General features: G+C 41.3%; 1 pseudogene; it reads right to left on the bottom strand.

The window, feature by feature from the left end:
* Positions 1 to 1,479: 1,479 nt before the first annotated feature.
* The window catches only part of LOC147435957 (uncharacterized), a 48,936-nt pseudogene continuing 28,401 nt past the window's right edge, over positions 1,480 to 22,014 (bottom strand).

Raw genomic sequence — 22,014 nt, forward strand, 5'->3', positions numbered from 1 at the left:
AATCTTCTCGAAAAAGTTAACGCCAAAATAAGAAAAACGATCGCGGACGCTTCACAAAGAAGTAGGACGAAGAAAGCTGCGTCAAGCTCAATTGCAGTAAAAACAGCATAACTTTCTGCTGCGAACTCCGATTGACGCAAACCTAGAACTCAAATCGAAGAGCTCGAGGAGACGAACAAGTTTTGGATGAAAAGTGCCATTGCGCTACGTTCCATCGCGCTTTTCCCGTTTCTCCAAATTTTGAGCAGAACAGCAAGAAAAATTGAGATGAAGTTCAGGGTGTCATCAACAAGAAAACGTAATCAACGATTAGATTGATTAGCAATAAACGTCACACAAAAACACTAATCATATTCTTCTTAACACAAAACAACCACAATTAACAAGAATCAATGCTCAAAAATAAAATTTGTAGCAATTTTGGAATCTTACATGCAAATCGCATACACATACTGTTTTGTCACCATGAATTGAATCGGCGCATGATCGTTACTGCTCTGATACCATGTTGAGATGTAGAGAGAAAGAGAGAGAAACGAGACAAGAGACACACCATATAGACTCCCAAAGACTAATTCATATTGAGGACAAGATACAAATATATAGGTGAGACCAAGTTGAGTAGAGTGAGCCATATATAGCTCCAACACTTTAGAGCACTCTTGCACTGTGCACAACACAAAACGCTAGCTCCACTTGCACCATAATGATTTATTTCATAAAATATTGTCCCAAAAAATTATAAATATTTTGTTATCAATGAAATTAATCACTCCCAATTGATTAACTTAATCTAGCATTCTTCAAAAAATTATAGAGAGAAAAAGAGGAGATGAGTGATGAATGAACGACACCAAAAAACGTTTTTTTAACTTAAAATATACAAAATGTTTATGAATCATCTTCCAAATAATCTTCACAAGAAGTGTCATCCAATTCTACTCCATGGCTCCTAAATCAATAATGAGAGAAATAAAATTTTCATTTGTCGATGTGTTGGCTTCACCATCTTCAAATTTTCCATCCTCAATCTCATCATCATCATCATCACGGCAATCAGCCTCGCTAATACTTGTGGCCGTGGGACTTGAATTATTGATCTCTCTCTCCTTTGGCTCCCTTTCCTCCAAAGTAGTAGGTGGAAGAGGGTCGAAGATGATCTCCACTTCATTAGTGCAAAAAATGGTTCTCCCCCGATGTGTTACGGGAACTACAATCCAAAGCTCTGGTTGGTGGATTGCAGGGATATAAATGACCTAAAGAAGAGAAGCTTAATATGAGTAACATTAATTAGTACAATTAGTGTTACAACCAAATAAAGGTAAAGAAGGTAGTCACTCACCTGCTCACAATTGCGTGGAAAAACTAAATTGTCATACCTCCATGTGTGATGCACACTAGAGTCCACCATGTAGAGGCCAACATTTGCAAACCACTTGCACTTGAAGATGAAGGTATGAAAGGTTCTACAATTAACCTCTAGTTTCCTTTCAATATCCCACAATTCTTGGCTTCATCACCATCTGTGTCAAAGTTGCCCATGATGGCACAGTCCATGGTGGTCCATTGCTCGTCAATGTGGCAAGTACAAAAGTGTCGACCCTCTGACCACATAGAGTTAAATGAAAAGCACTACAAAATAAGAGAATATATTTTATCAATTACAAAGATAAAATCAAGAAAAAAATATACAATATGGTTTAAATATATGAGTACTCTAGCTTTGGTACGCAACCTCGTATATACTCCCATTTTATTTTGGTGATGTCTTCCCCGCATGCTTTTGCTTTGGTCATTCTCTCATGAATCCATTCAGCACTAATAAGATATGGGAAATATGCAAGTTTTCTAGGCACTAGGGTTGCCCTCCTTCCTTCATGTGCTTGCTTGCATGCTTCCCTCTCCTGCAAATGCCTTGCCTTTGCCACAACCCACAAGTCCACCCACTTGACCTTTGCATTTAGGATAAAAAATTTCTTGACCACCAAGGATAAAATCATATCCATGCTCAGTAGTTTTCCCTTTCCACTTGACAAGTGTGAATTCATCCTTGCATCCTCCTGATCAGACCACATGTGAGTCATTGACGGATCAATTTGTGCCAAATACTCTAATATGTAAACAAATGCCTCTTACACAATCCACCCTTTGGTCATACATGCCTCTGGTTGGGACCGTAGACACACAAAATCTTTCAAAGTCTTTTAAAACCTCTCTAAAAATAACATCCATCGTGCATGCACTACTCCACATATAGCAATCTCTTTAACCATGCAAACCAAGAGATGGATTTCGCTATGAAGAGGTAATTGAGGGAATGCATCATCATTGGCAATTGAGGGAATGCATCATCATTGGCACACACAGTTTCCATTGCAAGTGTTTGAGCAGCATGAATGGCATCTATTTTAATTTCCTTGGAGCTCACAAATCTACAAGAAAACATACAAGAATACACTAAGTGCTAGTTGATGTTATTGTGTACATAAAAAGTTTAGCAATTCACATGTGCCATAAAAAATAAACAATAGAAATAATAGAGAGGAAGAAAGACTTACATGTAGAATCTTGTCCCAATCCTGGAACTTCAACCCATACAATTGAATGCTTCCAACTTTCTTTGCTGTTGTGAAAGTTCCGTTTAGTGACCTCATGTATCCTCTTGGTGTGCAAATAGACGCAATGGTATCCTTGACTTGATCTAGCTCTTCTCTGTCTAGCATCCATGGCAATTTAGGAAGCACAATCTTCCCATTGGAGGCTCAACATGGAGTGTCGGAGGCGGGGAGATGTTTCAAGGCCCTCAAATCCTCCCTCGCCCGCAATGAGTTCTTTTTTTCCAATAGTGTGGTCCCACGTGGTGTGAGCTTCATTCTTGAATATGTTCATGGGATCCAAGAGGTGTTTTATCTTTACGTCCTTTCAATATGGAAGCCTTAAAAATATGGAATACCTTGACATCCCTTTTGGTGGAGTAGTCGAGGCCATATCATTGTTGTAGTGCTCTTCCCTGATAGTTACCCAATCTGCCATCATGTGCTTTAGAGGCACCTTTCCATTTGTTAGAGCCTTGTATTTACTATGACCTTGGGGCAAGAAATGATGGTTGTCTAGATAGATAACCTTGCGTACGGCACCTATTATTTTTGTCACCAACGATGGTCCGCAAGTGGGGTACGAATTGTAGCCCGATGTGGACAACCCTGCACACATATCACATCATTAGAGAGAAGATTCAAACTATGAACAATAACTAGATAGAGAAGAATAAAACGATTCATAAAAGAAATCTCTCCAAGCCCAGGATAGTTGTGCATTGTCCACATGAGGATTTCCCTCACAGTGGCTTCTCTACTCTCCTTTCAAAGTGAGACATCTATGACAGGCATGCCTCTCCATAACTCCTCCAAATCCATGATAGGAGGCTTGAGGTAGACATCCAGATTTTCCACCTTGTAATTCCCATGCACAAGCAAGGAAAGAAGGATATTTCCCTTCTTGGTTGTCTCCAATGGAGGAATGTTGTAGTTGATGATAACCACATGCCATGTTCTACATGAATTGAACTTAGTGCCAAAGGGATTGACACCATTGCTTTCCATCCCAAGCCTCAAGTGGCGAGGCTCTAGCCCAAACTATAGCCACTATGTCTCTTTATGCCTCCATGTAGGTGAATCGACAGGGACATGCATCATTCCATCATTTGAGCAGTGGTTGGCGTGCCATGGGAGTAGCTCCATGATAGACATGCTTTTAAACATGTATTGAATACAAGGGAATAGTGGAAAATGTCTTAATACCTTACGAGTAGGTGCACCGCACTGACACTAGTCTTCTAGCATACACAAGACATGAGGTAGCATATGCCAAGTGCAATGACATACAATCTAGCCCTTATTTCATACTCCATGCCAAGTGCAATGACATACAATCTAGCCCTTCTTTCATTTGGGGACAAGTGATGATCTTTAGGAAGCAGAGGGAGGGAGATAAAGCGGGAAGAGGGATAGAAGGAGATGGATAGAGAGATAGACAGGGAGTGATATATAGGGAAAAGGATAGAGGGAGAGATCAAGAGGGATGAGGGAGAGGGATAGAGAGATAGAGGGAGAGATATAGAGAGGAGGGAGAGAGATACGGATAGATAGAGAAATAGAGGGAGAGATAGAGAGAGGGGGGGGGAGGTAGAGGGAGAAAGATAAAGAGGGAAGAGGGAGAGAAAGGGATAGAGAGAGAGAGAGAAAGAGAGAGAGAGAGAGAGAGAGAGAGAGAGGAGAGAAAGAGAAGAGGGGAGGGGGGGGGGGGGGGGGGGAGAGAGAGAGAGAGAGAGAGAGAGAGAGAGATAGGAGTGGAAAATTTCCTTTTGCTCTCTCTCTACTCTATTGCTCTCGTCTTACACCTCTCTCCGTCTCTATAAATAGAGTGTAGCGATAGACAGTTAATGATTAGAGCTTAGGTTTCTTTCTTATCTACCTAAGAAGAGATGCACTTCTTTAATCTATAAAAGGTTGGATTTGTTCAGTGCAATAGAGTAAGTAGGACTGGTATTTATTATCTCGGTTGACATGCTTGTTTACAGGGTTTGAGGGACATCATCGAGAATTATGGTCTTAATAATGGAGTCTTTTTAGACTCGCCTATAGCTTAACCATTATGAAGCTATTAGCAAGCTCAATAGGAGTCGGCGCCAATTATGCATTGTTAAACCCAGTCCACTACTTTTTTCAATAAACAATATTATAAACCATGGGTATAGTTTACTTGAGTGCATTTTTTTGAAGACTAAGAGAAGTAGTAACAAAAAATTTAGTCTTTTTCTATCTCTACCCTCTCTATACATATGTTTAGGTGTAAAGAGAGGATTGGATGCTAGGTTCTGATACTTGTCAATCGATAATGTAGATGTTAGGTGAGAGACCACCTGGCGGGGAGCAACCATCACATTCTTCTTTGGTTGGTTCACATCCAGATGGGCTCCCATCCAAGGTGGATATCACGACTAGTGGACCCGAATCTTGAGGCGGTAAGTCCAAACAAATACATTAAGCTCATTTGTAGTTAGTTTCTTGTGAGCTTGAGTGTAATTTTTTTTTGATATTTGTAGGCATGGCTCTCCTACACCTTTGGAGGTACCGGTCCATCTACCTTGGTTCCTCCACGAGTGGTAGACCCAAAAACTCCAATGGGCACTCTCTTTACGAGACGAGTACCTCCGTTCAATGAAGGGATTGTTTGGTTGTTACACTCAACAGCAGCTTGCACTCTACGGCGTTTCTCAACAGTCCACGCAATGGGGGAGCCAGGGAGGGACTCCCTACGTCTACAACATCGCATTGACGCCATTTTCTTCTACGGTCTATCTTACTGACTATTCCTCTTTCATTGCAGGGCCCCACACCAATGCATTCCACTCCCGCTTCACCTTAGCATCATTGATGCACTTATTTTGGCAGGGTGTACCGACATTCGTCGAGCAGGGGAGCGATCATCGACAGAGGAGGAGCGGCGGGGGATCTTGTTGCTTCGCTTGTTTGGGTAGTGGGAGGGGAGACGGAGTCCCCTATTTCAGAGCGTTCCACCCCAGACATAGAGGATGAGGATACTAACGCACCCATGTCAAACACGCATGGGCATTACTATGGAGTGGCGGGGAAATGGACTTTGGGATAACATAGAGCAAGGCTTTTTATGCCATCTCAAATTCTTTTAGACTTGATGTATAAGAATTATTTTGTAAAGATCAGAGATTAGCAGCCCGATCATGCATGCTATATTGAAAATGTGTTGCATGCTCAATTTCCAAACGTCCCCAATGAACAATTTTCATCAGAGTGGTTGGAGGGCTACATCAAGACATTTTTTAAAACTAAGCAGCCCAATGTACGGCACGCAGTGGCCAACCAGGTTAGAGATCTAGACAGGAGCTATCCTGGAGGCAACATGGCAGATGTTGAATGGGAGTGGGCTATGTAAGAAAAGGGCAAACAAGCTGCAACGGGATTGTCCTATAGACAATAACATGAAGCTCGGGCCAAACAAACTCCCACACAGTATGGTTCGAGAGGCAAAGCAGCATGGAAGGACAAATATGTAAGTTTGATTCAATTATGTAAACTGGCTCAAAGAAGGTCTTAGTTAATGAATTGCTTTTGTTATTGCTAAATATCAGTCTAAGTCGACCAACCAAAGAGATGGTCAAGTTTCGGGAGAGGCACGCAAAATTCAAAACTTGGCGATGGTTGTTGGAGAACCATCACATCTCTCAAGAGCCATTTGACTCAGCGGCGGTCGGATCTCTACATGCGGTAAGTCTAAAAAAATAACTTTAATTTAATTGTTTTCAGTTGTTGATTTGTTTAAATTGAGTTTGGTTAATGTAGATTCAAGGCAATCAAACGTATGTGACTGTGGAGGGGGAGGAGGAGGACAGATAGAAAAATATTTGTACTCCTTTCTTAAAGTCCCAATGTGGCACAAGAAAAACTTTATGAGCATATGTATACACAACTGAACTAAAATACAATCTTATTTGTAACTTTTCAAATAGTTGGTCTTTTGCACTATAGATTGTCAAGGTAAGTTATATTCAAATTCTATTGTTTTTTTTTTTGTTTACACTTTTCCAAAAATAAATTGATGTTTCATATGTTTTATGTAGGTCAAAAATAAAGGTGCTCATTTGGGCCACCCAAAATTGGGTGGCCCAAATGAGCACCTTTATTTCTAAATAATAATATTAACTTTGAGTGATCTGTTTTCTACACTTTTATCTTCCATTGCATTACAGCTAAATTGATTGTATAATTATTCAATTATTGATTAAAAACTCTTATGCAAAAATTGCAGATATTCATTTGTTGCAACAAATCGTTCACTTTAAATTTGTCTAAATATTGAACATTGATACTAAACATTTTCATATTTCAGCATATTTGAAATTTGTATTATTCTCTTAGTGTTAATATATCATTGTTTGTTTTAATAGCCATGTTAGAGACAAAGCTATCTTGAGCACATCATAAACCGTCACTAAAGCTATTGTTTTGCTATCTACATGGTGTGGAAGAGAATCAGTTCTGTCGATGTTTTGAAATTCTAGAGCCTCGTAGTTTCAATGATTTTGTCACTACATCGACAAAAGCAATTTCTTTGAGCACTTAGAACAGTCATTTCCCACAATATCATTTGATATTGCAATATTTAGTGACGATCAAAGCTTGGCCCAAATCTTGATTGTTTTTTATGCTCTCGAAAACTTTGAAGTCTGCACTCTCCCTCTAGTACTTGAAAGAATGCAATTGGTTCATCAATTACATGCAAAAGTGAAAGAAAATAGCAAGCTATAAGGCCCTAGAAAAAGACCAAGAGTGGTTGATCCTATCAAGCCATCCAATGAGACACAAGAAGCGATACCTCCCACTCAGCCTACCAATGTAGAAGTAGGAGCCCAAGGTGATGATCCACTAGTATTACACATCCTAAAGGACCGACAGATTTTCCACTTGCAAGCTCCCCAACTCGGAGAAGGTAGATGGGTACATGTCAAGCAGGTTCGTGTACTACATCCTGCCTTCTCAAACCTTTTGTATGTAGCTAAAGTATTGAAGGTCCAGCCACACGGGCCGATTGCTATACAACAAGCCATGGAAGAATCCATCGCTTCAAATATCCAACATCGAGGAATAATCTTTCCACTTGGCATTGTGCGTCACTCCCCACGGCCAATGCTTATCTTAAGATATTGGAATGGCATCCATGTGGAGTAGTGGATACAAGCATGTCACTCGGAAGGAAGCTAGCTTGCCATCAAAGAGTTTTTGCAAATAGCTGGTAGTATAGAGTGCTTCCAAGACAATATCTTACATATTTTTAGTGCTCTACTGTAAATGTAAAAGTACTTTCATCATCATGTTTTTTTGCACAACAACCTTCACCCTCAAAACATTATGTTGCGTTTTGCTAACAAGGGTGTTTATTGCGGCATTACAGATTGGGGCACTTCTAGCTTATTCCCAACTATGAAGACATTTACAAAGCTAAGAGGTCTGTCTTTGGAGTGTTGTAACAATCACCTTCAAGACTACCCTTGGGCTGCCCCCGAGTGTATCTCCACCAACCCTCCTCCTTTTTTAAATCCATGGATATATATTCTTTATGCTGGGTTCTAAAACACATATTTAATTGCATGCCAGAGCCAAGTGATCCAGATCAAAGAGACTTTGTTAAGAAAATACATAAAACTCTTTATGTAAGCAAAGATAAAATTCCCCAAAGTCGACCTTCAGCTTTTGATTTATCCCTTTGTATCAATGGAGCCCACAAAGCTGACATAAATGTTGTATCTTCTTTTGGTTTCCAACCAAACGATGAATGAATACAAATAATTGTTTGGGGTTGAAATTATCATTGTATTGTTAATGCAATATTAATATAAGTATCAAATCAGGATTTAAGTGACCATTTGATTTTTTTAGTTCAAACTATCATTATATCATTGAAATTGTTTTAAGTGATATTTGCATCATTGTCTCTATATTGATTTGTCAATTTGATTTGCATTGGCTATATGTTTGTTAAACATTGGTATTTGGTTTGTAGATGTAGGTGAAAAACTTGATTACAAAGAGGCACAACGAATTATCAGATGGAGCAGATTTGATGCACGGACAATCACTCTTATCAGTTATTAACAACATTCAAGAAGATACATCGAACCTGGTGGACAAGCCCTTACGTCACAAGCAATGCAAAGAACTATGTACGGCCTACTTTGTTTGGAATACCCTTTTCAAAACAAGTGGCCACACAAAGAGAAATCCACTAGTAGATATGTCTAACTTGCAACATATGGGCTTAGCTCAAGTTCTTCTCCAACGATTTATCAATCAACAATGAGATATCCCCAATAATAATTATATTGCCATATACGTCATTGAGTAGTGCTATGCACATTACATATTGGATACGAGAGTTAGTTGGGATGATAAGCTTCCTAATGTGGGTGTTAGGCTTGGCCGCATTGCAGACAAGGTTTCCTGCAGAACGACCAAAGGCCCCAGCCATCACGAAAGTTCATGTCGTCTTTTTACTAGAGGAGCATGGAAACATTGTGGAGATTAAAATCTAGGGAGCTGACCTGGCAAACCAAAGTGAAACTTCTGCAGGCTTGAAATTGAAGGTGTTAAAGCTTGAGTCACAGCTTGATGCCACTAGAAGAGAGATTGCACTAGTTTAAAGCAAGATTTTAAAGTACAATGAGAAGTTTGGTCCCCTTGCATAAGAATACTTTGCAATTGCCACAACCAACCTCAATGCATTTTTGGCTGCACCTTCCAACTCTGCATCTATTGACTCTAATGAATTTCGCTTGAATGAGATTTTGGCAAATCTCACTCAGCATGCTAAGTTGTGAAAGCTATAACTTCTATTGTTGTAATCCTTCAAGCCAAAATTTTTTAATCATTTTAAATAATGAAATCAAATATTTATTGCTTTGTCTCTTTTTCATCTTGGTTATAAATTGTATACAATAAGTATAAAATAAAAGTGATAAGACAATAATACAACACAAAGTGACATAGAAAAAAGAGAGAGATCCTCAGATATGGCCAGCAAACTCAAGCTGATTACAAGTACATTGTACCACAGGTAATTTTAAACATTTCATCCTCAAACATCGGAACCATGCCATCAACTTCTTCCATGTCTAAAAATTTTGAAGCCACATCCCACTTTGACTCACCATCACTTTGTACCTCATCAACAATTTCTTCATGCGTTTGATTTATACCAAAACAATGTTCAGCTACTCTCATCGCAATTTTGGTTGGAGCATGCAACAATCTCATATTAAAAAGCACATATACCAGAGCTTCACCTTGTTTTGTATTTAATCTATTTCTCTTTTTAGTGTGTAAGAAGTCCAATGCAAACCAATTTGTCTTGCACCTGCCACTTGAAAGAGCAACAAATAATACTCTAATAGCTACGTGTTGCAGTTCTATCTTTTCTCCATCATATTCTTTCCACCACATAGGTGTGCTAACATTTTTGATGGCGTCAATGTGCGAAGGATCACCAAACATACCAACCCTATTGACATAGTCAACAGATTGATAAAATGCATCTTTCCCCTCATCCGACCCTACGAGCTGCATGCACACAGCTTTGAAACCATGCGTCTCTTTTGATTTGGAGGATTGTTGACGGAGATAAAACTTTGGATCCAAAGCGAACGTTGCATTGTGTCATGGCGTGTGCATTTGCGCCCATTGAGATTGTATGCATGAAACTAGAAATGCTTTATATCTACTAGTGTAGCCTTGAAAGTCCTTGACTCAAAGCTTTTGAATGGATTCTAACATATACTAGTACATCTTTCCAAAGACAAAATATTCTTTATCCACCAAGCACAACAGGTCCACAAAGGGTTTTAGTAACATTGCTAACCTTTTCCACATTTCTCCAAAACATTGATGAGTTGATGAACCCTTAATGTTGTAGCTTGGTAGCTAGGATATTTGCTAAGCCATGCATCCTATTGTTTATCGGCAATTGTCTCCACCAGCGCATGTCAAGCATATTTCAGTGTTGAAAACACATAATATGAAGTAGCAAACCGAGTCACACAAAAGATTTGTGATGCATTGTTAGGAAACTTTGTTCCGAATAGATGATATGACAAGTGATACTCTCATTAGGAAAAATATGGACTCTCCATGGGCCTTGTAAGAATCCCTAATTTCAAGGAAGCCTTCCAAGATTAAGGGGGAGAAAGGCTTTGAATGGGGCTATTTTGGTAGGTTCTCCTCCACCTTCGACCACTAAAAAGGTAGGGGTAAGGGGGGGGGGTAACCATTTAAAAAGTAGGGAAGGGGGGGGGGGGGGGGAGGGGTAAACCATTTGAAAAGTAGGGGTGTAGGGAGTCTTCTCTCTCTAGCTTTTTGGCCAACTTGTAACTGGCCTCTTAACTCTCCCATGCCACCTAATCAAATCCGTAGGTCAAAGACGTCAAAAAATGACTTTTTTCAAAAACTTTTAAAAAAACTCTATTTCCCCCTAAAAAGTACCCCCAACATATATACATATTAAAAAAAAGATTTTTAAGTTAAATTACTCATAATTCAATATTTTTTGACTCCCTCCAAAACTTTTAGGAAATTCCGCCCAAAATTGAAAACTTTCCCTCCTAATCTAAGTTCCTCTCCTACACCCATCCCCCTTGCACCTGCACCTGCTGCTGCTGCACCTACACACCCATCTCTCCATCCTTCAAGCTCCATCGCTCCATCCTACAAGCTCTATCTCTCCATTCTTCAAGCTCCATCTCTCCATCCTACAATGCCTCTTGACGACGTGACCAATGTCCCAGCAAGCTTTTCACGCGGTAGGTCTCAAGGGCTTTTCCTACGCCTACCTCAAGAGTATGTTCCGACAAAGAAGACATGCTTGGGTACATTACCTTCAGCCAATGAACACCGCGCTCAAAGGGAGAAAAATGTGGATCTCTAGACAGACAAATGCTTGTTACACCCAAAGGATCCTTCTCTCAATGTCCATCCGCCTTTTACAAACATTCCATCACTGTTGCAATACGTTGGAAATGGAGAGCAAGGTTTGTTAGGCTACTGAAAGAGACTCAACAGACACGAGATTGCGCGGTCCGAGATCTACTTGCGTCATTGGCTGAATGGGAGTTTCCACAATCTTCAAGATCAGATGCAAACAGATACTAGTGCGCTTGAAGAGGCAAAGAGCACCATCACAACCAAGGAAAATGTAATTAAAAAGATTGAGGATACTCTTTCACACATGAAGAGTATTGGCATGGGAGGAAGGGGGAGGAAACGAGAGTTATTCAAAATTCAGACTCTTGCACCACGTGGTGGTGCAAGAAAATGAAGGGTGACAGCTATGAGGTAAGATGTTATGCCCCTCGTGTTGTTTAAGTCTAATACCTCTCATCAATGCTGTTTTGAGTAGTAGGAACTTCGTCCAAGAAACGTGCGGCGGCAAGAATGCATCAGCTCGGGCTTCTTTACTTCGTTCTTGTTTCAACAAAGAGGACTTTATTGGGATGCTTGATGCTCCAGAGGCAAAACACTTGAAAGACGCAATCACTAAGAGAGTTCTTAGTGATTTTTCTAATATTGTCACTGATCTAGATGTTCAGAATATTTGTGATGTTGTTGGGATTAGTACGAAGGGCTATCAAGCAATACATCAAGTGTTAAAAGATGCATTAAGAAGTCGAGGAGTCATGAAAAACCTATTCCCACTTCCTCACAGAGTGGCGATTGCCAAGAGGGTGTCAAATGAAGATGTTGTTCACCGATTAGGGGACTACTTGTATATTGAAGACACGATGCCTCTGTAGCCGCTCCGTAGAAAATCACAAGGAAGGAAGGGCCGCGGAAAGGGAAGCGGTGTTGTTTCTAATAGTGTGTTGCGGACCGAACGGTTTGTTTACACCAAGTTGAACAATATCTCTGTGGACTTGATATGACTGCAGCAGTCCATGGCCGTTTTCTACAATTTGAGTGATGCAGGTTAGTTTAGGGTTGCCTACATGCTCTATGATGTGTCATAACATGCATTATGAGGCTTTATATTGTTGGCAGTTCTTGAAGGCAAGCTTGAATTTGTGCCGAAGTTGGATGAGTGTGTATTTGTAAAAGGGAGAAAGTTGGAGAGAATGAGCATCATGCTTATGAATGAAGCCCTAGCTTATGCCAAGCAATCTTGAAGTGACAAAGCCCTCTTTTAGTGTGCAATTAGAGAAGGATATATGGTGGATTGGTGCAATTGAAGGTCCGAAAGAGACACATGAAGTCCTTGCATGGATTTTCAGTAGAATCCCATGGGTCACAGAGGTCATTAAAGCTCAAATAAACGGTGAGAATCTCATGGTTTCAGGATGTGGCTAGTTTGATGTTGAATTTTTGGTGGTGATCTAAAGACCATAAAGTGCATGCTTGGATGCAAACAAGGTGCAAATTATATACTACCCTGCCCATTCTGTGTGAAAGGGCACAAGACAAGTCGAGCAACTCAAGTGGAAGGTCAGGACGAAGATAATGATGACCATATAAATAGGGAGTGGAAAACTTTGGTCCTTTCATGTGATATGCTAGAGATGCCCAATAGGGATAGCAAAGATCCTGGGTGGAACCCCATAATTCCCTTCTCCCTCAACAATGTTCACTTTTGTACATTGCATGCGTTTATGCGAATATTTGATAGGATCCTAAAGTATCACATTGATTATGATTTCACAATGAAGCCCCTTCAATGGTCAAAAGACTCCTTGCAGGGGGTGGAGACACTCATTAATGAGATTGGATGTCACCGATCAAGGGTGAACATTGTAGCAGAGACTTGTAGGGAGAAGACATATGAGGTGGCACAGAAGGTTTCCATAAATGGAGCCAAGGCAGGTCGATTGTTCAAGAAGATGTCAAAGTCTCCAATACAGGTATCCAAGGCAAGTGTCAATCTAGCAAGTGAGAAGCGGTGGGAGTTGTGGAAAGATTTGTGTTCATGCACGACGGGCAAAGATCCCAGTGTGGAGGTTGCTAACCAACGCAAGCTAGTATGGTCATCCTTTCAAAAGGTTGTGCAATTGATGAATCTTTCAAGCACCACCGTTGAGCAGCAAGAGGACTTCAAGAAGGTGCTTTATGAATTCACAAAGGCTGCTAAGGACGGATAGTCTGAAAGCAAGATTACACACTACATGGTTTGTTTTAACGAACTTAATACATATGCAATGTTTGAAAATGCAACTTTTCTATTGGATTATCTCCTTTTTGGTTGTTTTAGCACATTCTCTATGCGCATGGTGCATACTTCATGGACCGCTATGGTTCGCTTGATATATGGAGTACACAAGGAATGGAGCAGTCCCACTATCGAGCAAAAGGAGTCTACTTCAAGAATACTCGGCATGGTGGTGGTGGTTCACACTCCAAATACCTCCAAGAGATGTTTAACTGGTTTTTTAGGCACACCTTTGGGAGAACTCGCACTATTGAGAAAGCAAGAGAGTCGATGTTAGCAAAGCAGTTACGTAACGCCTCCCATACTGTAGCATCCGAGAAGTGGAAACGCTCACGAGCGTCCCTGCACCATGAAGCTTGGCGTGCAACTAAGTATCGAAAAGGCAACGTTTGTGCGTCGTGTTAGTCGTCTGCATAATCCAAGTTTACTTGTTAAATTCAATTGGTTTATTTGAGTTTCACTTAATTAGCCGCATAGTGTGAAAGGGCCCAAATCTGAGAAAAACCTATTTAAAGGTTGAAGGCGCTCATTTTGTCATTTTCCCTACAAGGTGCTACCATGGCAAGAACAAAACAAATGGCAAGGATTGCATATCCAGAGGGGCCGGATGGCCAACGACTCAAAGGTACAGCAACAAAAGCTGGAACTTCACAAGCTCAAGGTGAGGTCCACACAGAAGAAGCTGGAGCTTCAAATTAGCATGGCCAGTCCTCTACAGCAGCAAAAGAGAGAAGGAACCATCGCCTTGTTGTCTATTCATCGGACTCCAACGATTCTGATGGCAATAGGGAGAACGACCAAGGCAAAGAAACAAACAACCAAAAGCAGCCGTCAGAAGGCTCCGACGAGATGCAAACGGATAAAGATGCCCCATGGATTGGCGTCAAAATACAAACTTATGAGGTTCACATGTCTATTGGGGGTAAGACACTCCCTAAAGGGAGTGGACCTACACCATCACAGCCGCTCAATAGTGAAGAGCACGAATCAGATGGAGAGTGGGTGGAATCAGATTGGGAAGAATTTGAATATAAGCGTCTTTTGCTTATATACCCCACTCTGTGCATTGTATTGGGAAGAATTTGAATATAAGCGTCTTTTATTGTATACCCCACTGCGCGTTGTATTTCTTTAATTCTGTACCATGCGATTTAGCACTGGTCCATGTTTTGTCTACATTCTTTTGTATGTATGTAGCCATTAGCTTGTTATTGTGAAAACTTGCCTACGTTAAGCACCTTGTCTAAGTGGGGCATGCACTTCCTGAAGCATCCATGCTATGTGAAGAATTGAAGCAAGGGAAAACTCACTATTGCATGGCAAAAGCATCTAGAAAGTCTTGAAAATGTCTTGGAATGCCCACAAAGTGGCTGCCACAAGGGCGCGCATTTGGGGCTTCCAGAGGCATATGGATGGACAAAATGCGCGCCCTTGTGGCAGACTTTTCTAGGGCATTCCAAGCCCTTTCCAATGGTTTCCAAAAAAAATTAACAAGAAATAAGGATATTTTATTTGCTTTAATGCTTCAATTAGCATAGATGCATCTGGAAATCATCCCCCTTTAGTTCATGTAGCATATAAATTTTGAAGGATGGTTACTGCAACTGTGAAGTCAGGCCTATACTCCAAAATGGGCTAGAGATTGCCACATGGTTTCCTCTTGTGATTTGTTACTACAACTTTAAGTATCTGGGTCTAGTCCAAGATGGGCTTGAGATTACCCCAAATGAGGTGCCAAAACATATTTATCTCTTCTCTTTGGGTTTTGCACATGTTATGTACCTGGGTATGCTCCTAAATGGGATTTACATGCTCCATAATGAGCTGCCACAAGGGCGCGCATTTTCCCCTTTCATTTGCTGATGGAAGGCCCAAATGCGCTCCCTTGTGGCAACCCATTTTGGTGCCTTCCAAGCCCTTCAGTAGGCAAATCAAAAACTTTGGAAGCCTAGCATATAAAAAAGTATGCATATTAATAATTTTAAGGCCTGCCAAACCCTTTAGTAGTCATATCAGAAATTATGGTGCTTCTCATACACAATGGAAGCCAAACATATAACAAATTCAAAAACTTGCAAGTAAGAGAGTCGCAAAAACCAAAAAGTAGTTTCATTAAAGAAATCAATGCTTTACATGATATCCGGCTTTTGCTTTATAATCTTTCGGATTACAATTTTTTGGTGCTTGGCCTTTTGGGGTGGCTCCCTGTTAAGTAAAGTGGTTGTGATTTCTTGGGTGTCATTAACCCCTACAGCTTGGTTCATGCCGACATGGGTGATAAGGCGCCCGCGAAAGTTAACGTCGAAAGTGTATATTGAAAAATCTTTCTTTACAAGCACTACAAGGTTGGCCGAATGGGCAAGGGTTGTTAAGCACAACTCCTTGGAGAGTGAACGGAGAGCAAAAATGTTGTAGCGACCATTGGGAGAGTAGTCGGCATGCACAAACACCCCGACACCAGTCGGAAGTGTGCCAAGGTAGTGACCAAGTGCCGCTTGAGGTCCGAACGGCGTCCTCGTCCCCCCCTGACCGTTGCGCCCAGGTGTCAACCTCCAAAACATCTTGCAAAACATAGGTTTTGTGAGAAATATGGCAGAGAATTATGATATAACATTAACAAAATCATTTGTAACAATCAAATGTAAGTGATCATCTATACCTCTTGTTTACGATCCTCCTCATCAGCATCCGGGTGCAAGTAAAGATCCACACTTGACTTCCCCTTTGGATGAAGCAAAATAGGTGTTGCAGTAGGTGATGGTGAATCCACTCTTGCGCGTTTAGCCAAACACATAGCTTGCACGGCCGCAAACTCCTCCTCAAAGACCCTGGCCTACTCGAGCGCTGCCACCTCGGCTTGTGCGATCGCCACTGTGTCCGCCAACGTATTCCCCATGGACAGTAGGAGATCATCGTCATGGGAGGTGGTGGTATCAACCTCAAAATTTCCATGGGCATCGAGGATGGAGAAACACTCATCCATGCAAAGGTCAAAGGATTTCTCCAGATCGTGCATAAACACAAACTCCTCCCCACCCATCACAATGGAGGAGAAGTGGGTAATCTCTACCTCAAGGATGGCATCCCGAGTGGTGGTTCCTTTTGGCGGTCCCGACGATGAACCGACAGATGGAGAGGCCTCCAAGAGGCCTTGAATCCCTACAGGGTAGGTCAAGGCAACCGTCCTCTCCTCTGCGGATGTGTCAATGGCCGCGGGCTTGGGATCCTTCACATCAGCCAGTACCCCACCGATCTGAAAGTGCGGTATCAGTACGTCAGGGCATGTTGGGCACTCGTGAAGGAGGAAGATCATTATGGCCTGGACAGAGAAAAAAGTGTTTCGGATCCTTCCCTTATGCATTGCTCGCACATCATCAGCTTCAAGCCGCACATATTGTCTGGCAGGTTGTGCAATGGTGGCAAAGCATGCAAGCCGTTGATGGAATGGCATGTTCCCTTGGTAGATGTGGTGGAGAAGGCCCTCAGGAACCCATTACCCTTGCCGGTTTGGTAACTCAACAATGAATATCCCCATGCACGTGGAAATGTATGAAGTAATGTGCAAGAGATTGAGAGTGGAGGGTCAAGCTGGTTTCCAAATCGGGTTGGGTTGTGAAAAATGCTTGAAGCTTAGGGCAATTTGCATGCCCAGCCTCAGTAAGGAATGCATCTAAAGCACTATTAGTAGCCATGTATTCTCTTTGTGTGATTGGGTATGCTAGGTCTCTCTGCAATGCTGGGATGAAAATGGTGAAATGAGGAGGTGGTCCCCCTTATATAGACATATTCCATCTTGAAAAAAAAATAAAATATGCATTTTAAAAATAAATTTACACCACCTTAAAACTCAACTACAAAATCAAGTACAACACCTTAAAAATTTTCAAAATCTCTAATAAAATATCCAATATATAAATGATTAATGTTACAAGCCAATTCACTTAGAAAAGATGATTTTGTCAGTAGCCCAATCTTTGTAAACAAGCATAGTGGCCTCCATCCTCCTTCCAATCTACAAGACAACCAAAAAATGGACAATCAAAATACAAATACCCACAAAAATTAAAAAAAGGTAGCTAAGCAAGCACAAAGCAGACCTTGCGTTGTTCTAGTTTGAAACTTGCATTGCCAACATCCTCGAATCCCATTATGACAAAGTATTCCCGAAGATTGGCAAGAGTCCAATGCGGATTCACTGCAACCACCTTCACCTCATTATTGGGCATGGGGACACGAATTTCAAAGGATTGAACCTCTTCGGCTGTCAGTTGGAAGGGTATCCATTTTCCACGTTTGTGCATCCACCTCTCGTAGCTAAACCGTGCATACAAGGTGCACATTCCTTTCAAATATCGAAGGCAAATCTGTGTGGGGGACACATTGCACTTGTAACGGTCACCATTATGCAAACCGTCAACATAGCCCCAATTGACACCTAGAATGGTGTCCATTGCATCATTACGAAACTTTAGGGACCCTTCGAAACCTTGCATCACCTTGCGCTTGAAAGAAAGCAAGGCCCAATGGTCTGGAGTTCGCCATTCTGCACTCTGCAATGAGGGTGTCTCCACGGCTTCTAACCTACCATAGCTTTGGCTTGACTTCGGCACCACGTACTTGTGGGAGTACATGAATATTTGCTACTCGGTAAGTTTTTTCTATGAGACATTAGGAAACATAAGCTCCCCAATGTGAGCATGCACAACCATGAACGTGCCTGAGAGGCACTCAAGCGGCTGCTCCTGAACTAAGTTGGATGGAAAAACATCTTTACAAATGCCCTTAGTCAAACATAATGATCGCATAAATGTAAACATGATATATGCATGGGATAGCTAAACCATGAGGACTTACAATGAGGTGCAAATTGAGTTGAAGCTCTCTTCACGTGGATCTTAGCTACACTGTACACGTGCTGCACGATGGCCACCATTTCGGACTTGGTTTCTTTGAATGCCAATAGTCTTCCCTTCCAATGGCGTTCCAATACGCCTCGACATTGTACGCGATGAGGTCCAGCACTAGATGGTTGCATGTAGACCCATGAACCCTTCTTGAATACCTGTGGGATCCATCCCCCCTCTGAAATTTTTTTTGTTGTGCAACACAATCTCCTGTATCTCTGGTTTGGGCCGTCTATGCGTGTTAACGGTGTACATGCTTGGGAAGTTGGGCTTAGGAAGGGATTGGAAATGGGTGGGAGGAAGGTGAGGGAGAGAAGTGGGCAAGGATGTGGGCTGAGGGGAGGGTGAGGTGAGCTACCAAAGGTGGCTATGGTGGCTTTGATAGATAAAGAGGGGAGGAGTGAGAGGTAGAGAGAATAGTGGAGCTGTGGGCTATGGGGTGTGGAATTGTAGAGGGTTGATGGAGGTGTGAGAGAAGGGGGAGCTATGGAGAGAGGAAGAGAGTGGTGGAAAGCTTTTGGCTATGTCTGCCTTGACTGTAGAGAGAGAATGGGAGGAGGGAGAAGAGGGAGAGTGTGGGAGAGAAAAGTAGTGAGGGAGGGAGAGAAAAGTGGATTTTGGGGGGGAAAATTGACTTTTTGAAGTTAGTTTATCGTTAGGGGCAGTTTTGGAGGCAAATGAGTCAATTTTGACACTTTTTTAAAAAAAATCATTTTTTAGGATTTTTAAGCCTTCGCATTTTTTCTTTTGGGGGGTCCCTCCCTCTTTTATGACACCTCTTTCCTCCTATTTACCCCCCCCCCCCCCCCCCCCCCCCCCCGCCCCCCCCAAGCCTCCCTCCCACCTCTCTCTAAGAACCAAGCATTAAAGAGGGAGACAATTAGGTTGCACCCCTACCATTCCTCCCCATCTAGGTGATATCCCAAGAGCCCTCTCATTGGTTCTCCCTTAAGCCTTCACTAATCAAAAAGGCCCAAGGAGAGTCCATATTTTTCCTAATGTCTAATGAACTTTACTATTGTGATTGCTTCCAACAAAGTAGTCTTTATTTTTTCAAATTTTCCAATGTCTTTTAGAAGAAGATTGATAGAATGTGCACAACATGGTACCCATGTTAATTCCATTTACTTTGCTTGCATTGCAAGACCTACACCTTTGTAATTTGCAGTATTGTCGCTGAAGATGGTTGTCACATTCTTAGGCCCTCCAGCTTTTGATATGGCACGCTCATAGATCTTTGAAAGAAAGGGAATGATTATTTCCTTTAAAGACGTGTCAATGGCTTCTAAAAATACTAACTCTCGGAGACAAATGAGCATCATATTGATTAAAGGATTTTTCTAACAATTGATCTATCCATCCAAAGCTACAATACATCCATAAGTAGGAACATATTCTAACATTGTAAGTTTGAGCATTCTTTCTACCTCATCTTTGACTTTGTCAGCATACTCTGTGCAATTTTATTATAATCTAACATCACAAATCCTTTTTTGGTGGTGCCATCAATGCATCTTTGAAGATGGGGTTGCGCACTACATTGAATGGAATACCACATGTGATGCTTGCATCCACTTCAAATGTAGTATTTGATCCGTAGATAACCCTCTTCCAATAGCATCGATACAACTTCTCTTTGAATTAGATGCATTACTAGATGAACCTACTTCAAAGGATGTAGCGTGCACTTCACTCTGGAAACAAGGATTAAAGAAATTCTTCTATGTATTTCTAGTGCCCATCGGATCCCTCCTCATTCATAACAGGTTCTTCTTCATCCATTGGATCTGCTCTTCCATAGTATGACCACTTTTGCTTACCCCTTTACTTTTTCCTTCAAGGACAACTTTTACTTTTTGTAAATTGTAAGAAATGCGGAATACAATAAGGATCTAGTAGCAAGGAGAGTAGAGAGAGACACGATGCAAAGTATATTAGTGGCAAATCAAAAACTTAAGATTAGCACACTATACAAATTGATGGCGTCATCCACCCATGCGCTCTCAAGGTAGAGCTTAGATGGCGATTTAGACAACTAGAGCAAGTGAATACAAGGGACTAATAATCCTTACACAAGGATATGCTGTGTGCGTCAAGTGTGCACACCATTCTACTAGAATACTCAAGAAAAGGCCTCCTTATATAGTTGTAAGGGAGCCTCTAAACGCCCATGTGCAGCCGTCCTTAGATAGCCAAGTCCAAGTAGGACTCTCCCATGTGCCCATGTGTAGCCGCTTTTGGGTAGACAAGTCCTCCTAGAAATTGGCCACCAGCCAAGGAAATCCGGCCACCGGCCAAAGACCACCGGCCGCCGACCACCGACCAAAGACCACCGGCCACCGGCCACCGAACGGCCATTTTCCGATTGTCTTCCGGCCGTCGTCCGGCCAAGATATTCCGGCAAAGGGAAATTTGCCCCTGAATTTGCTCCGTACCACCCACGATCACAAATAGAGATCTCATCAGCGTGCATAGCTGGAATCCACCAAATATATGTCTACCATTGGCTTCTCCTCATATGGAGGCCTGACAAACTGTGCAACATATATTGTGGTGGCAAAACTTAGAAATGTGGGCATTGCAAGTATACCAAAATAAATAATCCAAAAATCTTTCATATATGTCTTGTGAAGTCAAGGTACAAGGCCCAACATTGCCTAGCACTGAACAAATGCTCTTTGATTCTCGTAGCATTGCCACTGAACACATGGTGACAAGACTTGCACTTCAATCAATATGCAATTTGTCGTGGTAACATTTCATGCACGTACATCCACTCATGACCACAAACCATGATGTAAAAAGAGATCTGTAAGAAATAATACAATTGTACTTTGTAAATTGATCATTTTATTAATGAAACATATTGAAGTAAACAATTGATTAATTGATTATGCCAAAAAAATGGAACTACATAGTCAATTGTATCCAACAATAGTTTTGCATTGTATGCACATATCCAAAAAGAGAATATAATTCATTGTTTAGGTATTTTGAATAAATTTTGGATACTTTACATGTAAAAATGATAAGAATTGTACCCTAAACAATATTTTGTTGCATCGGATCATCTGTGAGCATAATACTCTAACTCAACACAATGGTCATTGGTTACCAATGATCAAATTTGGATTGTAGCTACACTATCATGAACTTTTACAAATCACATTCACTATAAGAGGAGTAGTCTATAACCGTTAGCATTGCCATGGAGAAACAAAGAAAAATGGAGAGAGAAAAAATTGTGTGTGTGGCAATAATTGCGACTCAAATTGCGATAGTGGTTTGAGAGCAATAATCACGTTAATATCTACGATAATATACCCACTCC

The sequence above is a fragment of the Adiantum capillus-veneris genome, chromosome 18, assembly GCF_014529385.1.
Source record: "Adiantum capillus-veneris isolate H3 chromosome 18, ASM1452938v2, whole genome shotgun sequence".
Taxonomy (NCBI): Eukaryota; Viridiplantae; Streptophyta; class Polypodiopsida; order Polypodiales; family Pteridaceae; genus Adiantum; species Adiantum capillus-veneris.